We start from the raw sequence: 6,000 nt of genomic DNA, 5'->3' as shown, positions 1-6,000 counted from the left end.
TTAATGCTATCTTTGTGCCGGAATGTATAGTAAAAAGTTTGACCAAAAAAGGGAATGTGTGAAAACTCCCAGCACGTTTTTAATAAGTATTATAGCTTTCACACAAGTGTAGTGTGCTTTTGATGACACTTTATTGTCTAATTTGTTGACAATTGTATGCCATACATTTGCAGATGGTTTGTTTATATAAGATCATCCTTGTGTTGGAGAAGAACGTGTGTGTTAGCTTCGTTTTTTCAATGACAGCCTTTCGCGGCGTGTTGTACCAAATGTAAAATAATTGAAGTTACAATTAGCATCTGTCTGTGGTGTATTAGTCATTCGTGAGATTGGGTCTCCAAATGGTAAAGAACTCAGGGGATAACTGTTATATAAGTCCAAATCTGCTAAATCCGATTGCACTACATGAAATAGATAAGAATCCCTAAGTTCTGCCGTTGTATATACAAGATAAGTGTACGGAGTCGGGTAAATCATATCGGACCTAATCTCGTGGGTTTCGTGGAACACCTTGTATATTTTAATCTAAAAAGGGAGCATATTAAATGTTTTATTTTTTTCAGTGGATTTCGAGCTAGCACATGAGTAATGACAGTCGAAAGAGCCGCAGTAACTATTCTAAAAACTAAATGAGGACTGCATTTCACCAAAGCATACATACCCATCCCTCCCCAAATTTCCCCTTTAAGCAAATCCTAGACGAAAATTGGTAATCTCGACGCGCCCAGAGTCGTTGGTCGATATGGATCATCAACTTCCCTCGTATAGCGTTATGTTTGATATTGAAAAAAAACACGTGTTCCGCGGAAACGAAACAAAGCGCAATCTTGAATTCTTTCGTGGCGGCCAGGGCGGCTTTGGGAATATTAAAATTGAATTTTAGCAGGCAATTTCGGTTTCATTAGAAACGTATTTCTAATTTTATTTGTTATTTTGAACGAGAAAGAGATAATGGTGATCCACTCTTACCAGTCTCAGCAGTAGAAGAGGTGAGTGGTTACCTACTTTAGTATATACAGTGCATTTATCTTTATCTTACATTGAAACACGATTTTGCATGCAATCGTGTTTTCCTATGTTCCATTTTTCAAAAAACGCATCAACCTATATGATACGAGCGGTTCACAACTATACACCCGTATTGGATAATGTGCCAGTCACAACTGATCAGCCTTTAATTATTTTTAGGTTACGTACGTTGAAATGGAAGGTATTGGTTCATCAGGATACAAGAAGGGAAAATTTCACGTTTAGGCGTTATCATAATAAAAACAAAAGAATAACATCAACCGACTTAATTTTTTTTATCAATTTGCTACAAGAAGTGACTAAAACATGGAATATCTCGGAAACCGTTTGAAGCACCCTTTGACATTTTGTATCAAATTAAATGTCTCGTAAAAAGAAAAACAACAGTGAAGAAAAAAATTGGGGGTGCCATTTGAAAAAATGGGGTTATGGATATTTAAAAATTTAAAAGTATTTTACCACCTACATAGCAACTACAATCAAAACGGTGATATCACAAAGACCCTTTTTACATTAGACATTCACATCCCGAATTTCATTTTAATCGGCAAAACCATTTTCCGATAAAATAAAAATAACGATTTTTTTTTTTAAATCTTTGGCGGTAGATAGCGCCTTACCGAAGCACTTTTGGATAGAGGTAAGTTGGGTTAAATCGTCCTATTTTGATACCAAGAACCCCTGGTAGCGCGTTGTACAGACCTTTTAGGGACACCCTGTATATATAAGAGAAGTATATGGATAAACGAGTGGACACGCCTATCGCCAACGTTAGTGGATGGAAATATATTTCTGTCATTAGTTGGGAACTGGGCGCTAATGCGCTTGCCTGTTATTATGTAGTGTTATTTACCAAGCATTTACTCCAGTTTGACATAACGGATTGAGGTTAAATTGTTTGTTTTGTTTATGAGTTATTGAACTTTTGTTTAATTTTAATAGTAAAGAAGCCTTTCGTAGTTATATAAATCAGTATACGTAAGTGATACACAATAATTGTAAAGGAATACCTAATGTTTGGCAATTTTAGTGTGTTCATTACTTAGAAATAAAGAAATGCAGGTACTTGTGGGAAAGTGGATTCTTCGGTTTCATGGCACAAGTAAGTTACAATGCAATTATCTGCAATCAATTCATTTATGCCATACTTGTTATTAGATTCCCAAGTGAAAAAAGCAACAAGAATCGGTGACTGCAAGCATGTGAACTATCGGAATTCGATGATGTAAAAACAAGGTTGTGTTCTCGTCATTTTAACCGCTATGACTGCATTGATTTGGATGCACGCAAGCATGATGGGGGCACAAAGTTATATGGGGGTCACTTAACACCTAAAAGATTTCCAACTCGACAATGTTAATTTTATTTTAAAATCAGTAAATGTCTTTAATTTAATTGTGTTTCTTTGAACATTGGTAATGTATCACTTTATATTATAGCTGATGCGAACTTATCCAATTTCATGTTATATTCAAGATATAATCCCTATAGGTATATTATTTCAATTGCAATTTAAGTTTCTAAATCGTTACAAAGTTTGCCTTCGAAGTTGAAGGGTGTAACCGTAAACAAACTCCGCTGAGGAAGCTCGAAAGTTCTCCGTGAAATTGCTACAGTTTCCAAGCAGAACGGTACGGAGTACCTTGAACCAGAACGCACTGGGTGGCATGTGAGCGCTGATTTGAGTTGGCAGTGAAATCATTCAAGTAGGCCATTGACTGCAGGTCCCGAATCCTTGTGTGCCGAAAACAATGTTGAGGGCACAAAAAAGGGAAGATTCAAATTGTCGTCGCTGATCGGTGAAGATGCTAGTAGGGGAATCGAAGCGATATAGTCAACAGGTAAGAAACGCTTCGGCGGCGATTGGTCTTGGGAGGGTGGGCCTCGGCCAGCTAGTATACTTATCTAAAGACATCACAGGATCAGACAATAGTGATAGGAGTCGGCAGGTGGAATGGGGCCAATGTGGTGAATATGAACCTGCATGAAACGAATAGAAGTCTGGGTGAAGTTTCCGAATGGTGCGTGGTTGTGTTTACATATGGTAATTGCACACAATAATGGTTTAATAAAATTTTAACCCTATTTTCGAGTTATAGGTTATGAAATTTGAAATTGGCGCTACTTAAAAGTAGGCGGAGAGAAGTAAATATTTACTTGGGGAGTTTGCGCATAAATGCAGAGTTGAGGACTAAGGAATAGGGCAGCTCTCTTTTATGGCGAACAATTTGCACATTGCAATCATAGGCGGTTATCCATATACTTCTCTTATATATATGGTCAAGAATGACAATGACCCTGTATACCTACCCTCCTCGCACCTTTTCTCAGTGATAACCGTACTACAAATATCGCTTTAAGCCTCTTCTCTGATTCACATACTCACAATTTAAGGTTAGCTCGGTTACCTAAGTAAGGACAATGCAAGAATATCGTAATAATGAGTGCAGCCCCATTTCGACATGTTTGCTGAAATGTGCGTGACTAATTAACTGTTTAAAATATTAGGAGTAAGTAGGTAAAAAGTAAAGATTATATTCGTGGAAACAAATAACCTTCATATAAAGATTTCGAAAATTCACATTTTTACTTACGTGCTATACCTCGTGCTATACTGGTATTAAATTAATGCTCATGTTGTGATTTGCATTTTTACATTCATCGCCGAGACTAATAAAAATGTATTCCGAGCTGGATGAACTGGCGGTTAGGTGAATATTTTGTGTTTGTCTGTCATTGACTATATTCTTCTCTTATATATATGATTATACTACGAAGTACGAACTATACCTATGTATTTGTTCAAGTTGTTATTGCATCGCGTCGTTATACCTGGACAAGTATTGCATCCACTTTATACGTATATAACGTATATGGTAGGTCAGGTTTAGAAATAAACTGGGCGTTCTGTATTATCATAATCATGAGGAACTTATACTGGATAAAGGTATAAAATTGCATACCCATTTGAGAACTGTAATTTTTTTTTGGATATGTTTTTCTTTTTACAAACAATCAGAAAGTACGATCAAGTATATTCTACAACGCTTATAGTACCTAAACGTAAAATACTTGCTGTTCAAAGTCAGTATAGTATAGTGATTACCCACGATTGAAACTGAGTGAAAGTTGTTTTAAAGAGCAGAAATGCGATGACTTCAATGTTTTAACGTAGGGACTAATTTACCTATATTAAAACAAGTATCGCGATTTGCTTGTCATCAAGGAAGGACCAATATTATTTATTGGCAAGGACAGGAAAATCGCCTCCAGTATGTCAATTTCAGAAGTTACCAGCGGAAATGTAAACGTACATCTTACTAAAATTTCTTAAAAATATTACGTATTAAGCCTCCATGTGCGATATACCTATACTTATGTATAAACGTTATTGTTCAAGTTGAAGGAATTCCAAAATAATTAGCTTCTTGCACTGAGGCAATAGCGTGCCATTAACTTAAAAAATGTCTATTACGTAAATGAGACCTTTAAAGAACCTGTCAATGAGATACAATTTTAAGACTAGTTTCTGCCGCCGTCGGCTCGTCGCCATTACCTTGCCAATTTCGAGACGATGTCCGTGTGCACTAAACCACGAAAGAGTTCAGGTCACCATAGACATCACATCAGCATTTTATTGCCGTGTACAGGAATATCTGTAATCTGGGGGGGCATTCGATTCACTTCAAAGTTCGAGATAGTGTTGCGATCAGCCAATAATCTAACCACTGACTAGTTTCTTGAAAATAACCTTTCCAACTATTGTAACCAAGCACCGTCTTTCTCAAAGAATAACGTTGCGCTTCAGCTGCTTGATATAGGCAGCCAATTGTGTAAAAGGTTTATGTCTCTAATAGTGGTAGCATCACTAACAATAAAAGTAAATTAGAAAAACCTTCACTACTACAGAAATAATATGAAATTTAAATAAAAGTAAAAACATTGCGGATATTAGGTGTGAGCGACAAAATTTTTGACTCAGGGAAGGCCGTGGAAATTGTAGGTCACGTCTAATATTAATTTTAAGTAGGTACATTAATAGATTTACTTGTGCAGTAAAACTGCATTTATCACTGAGACAATTACAATTACACATTACGGACACGTCTATATCTCTGTTTTTCAGGGCCAACTCTGAATGAAAATGTTGTTGCTCACTCGTTATTATTGAGTTACCTACCTACTCTAGTTACAAAAACTGAAACAAAAGCACCAAGAAACCACTTTAAAATTGGAAATGTTTAAATGGTTCGCTGATGATGACAACTTTGCTACCGAAACGCCTAGAAGCTTATTAAGGTTTTATTTTTGTTTCTTGTTCTTTGTTCTTTCAGTTTTTGGTACGTTCACCACTACAAGAGTTCCACTGTTTCCATATACTCCAGTAGTTCATACGTGCAGTACAAGATGACCATTTATCCTAAATCAAACATTCTATCGCAACTCTGCAACTAGAGCAGTGAACCTATTAATTTTTATTTAGTTTAGATATGATTACCAATCATACTCGCCTGTACTATTCAAAATGTCGCTTCTGGTAGGTTGGATAGAACCTACGGGCTCTACTGCATTGGTCTCTTGGATTTGTACGTAGGTCAACCGACTTTACGCGAACACAATTGCCATCGATCTCCGTGATTGCTAAGAGATTCAAGTGGCTCATTATAAAATTACCCAGAAAATAACAATTTGACCACATTTTCTACGAAAATCATAAGCATCCTCATTTTCCTAAACATTTCGGGTATTCCATACCCCCCAGCACACAAAAGGAAACGATTATCTTTTCTCAAAAATTACCATACGACAGTTATCATCAAATTTTCCTTACATTCTCCCCCCAAAATGTTCGGCCCTTAAAACTCTCGTGTTGAATTATCCTCCAGAATTAGATCATCAAGAAACAAAAGTTTATAATGGGCCGCTAACCAACGAAACCATACACTTGTGTCTATTGGGTATTTCTCAATG

Source organism: Photinus pyralis, unplaced genomic scaffold (genome assembly GCF_008802855.1).
Source record: "Photinus pyralis isolate 1611_PpyrPB1 unplaced genomic scaffold, Ppyr1.3 Ppyr1.4_LG2, whole genome shotgun sequence".
In the NCBI taxonomy this organism is placed as follows: domain Eukaryota; kingdom Metazoa; phylum Arthropoda; class Insecta; order Coleoptera; family Lampyridae; genus Photinus; species Photinus pyralis.
The sequence above is the reverse complement of the archived record's forward strand: the minus strand, read 5'-3'. Positions refer to the sequence as shown.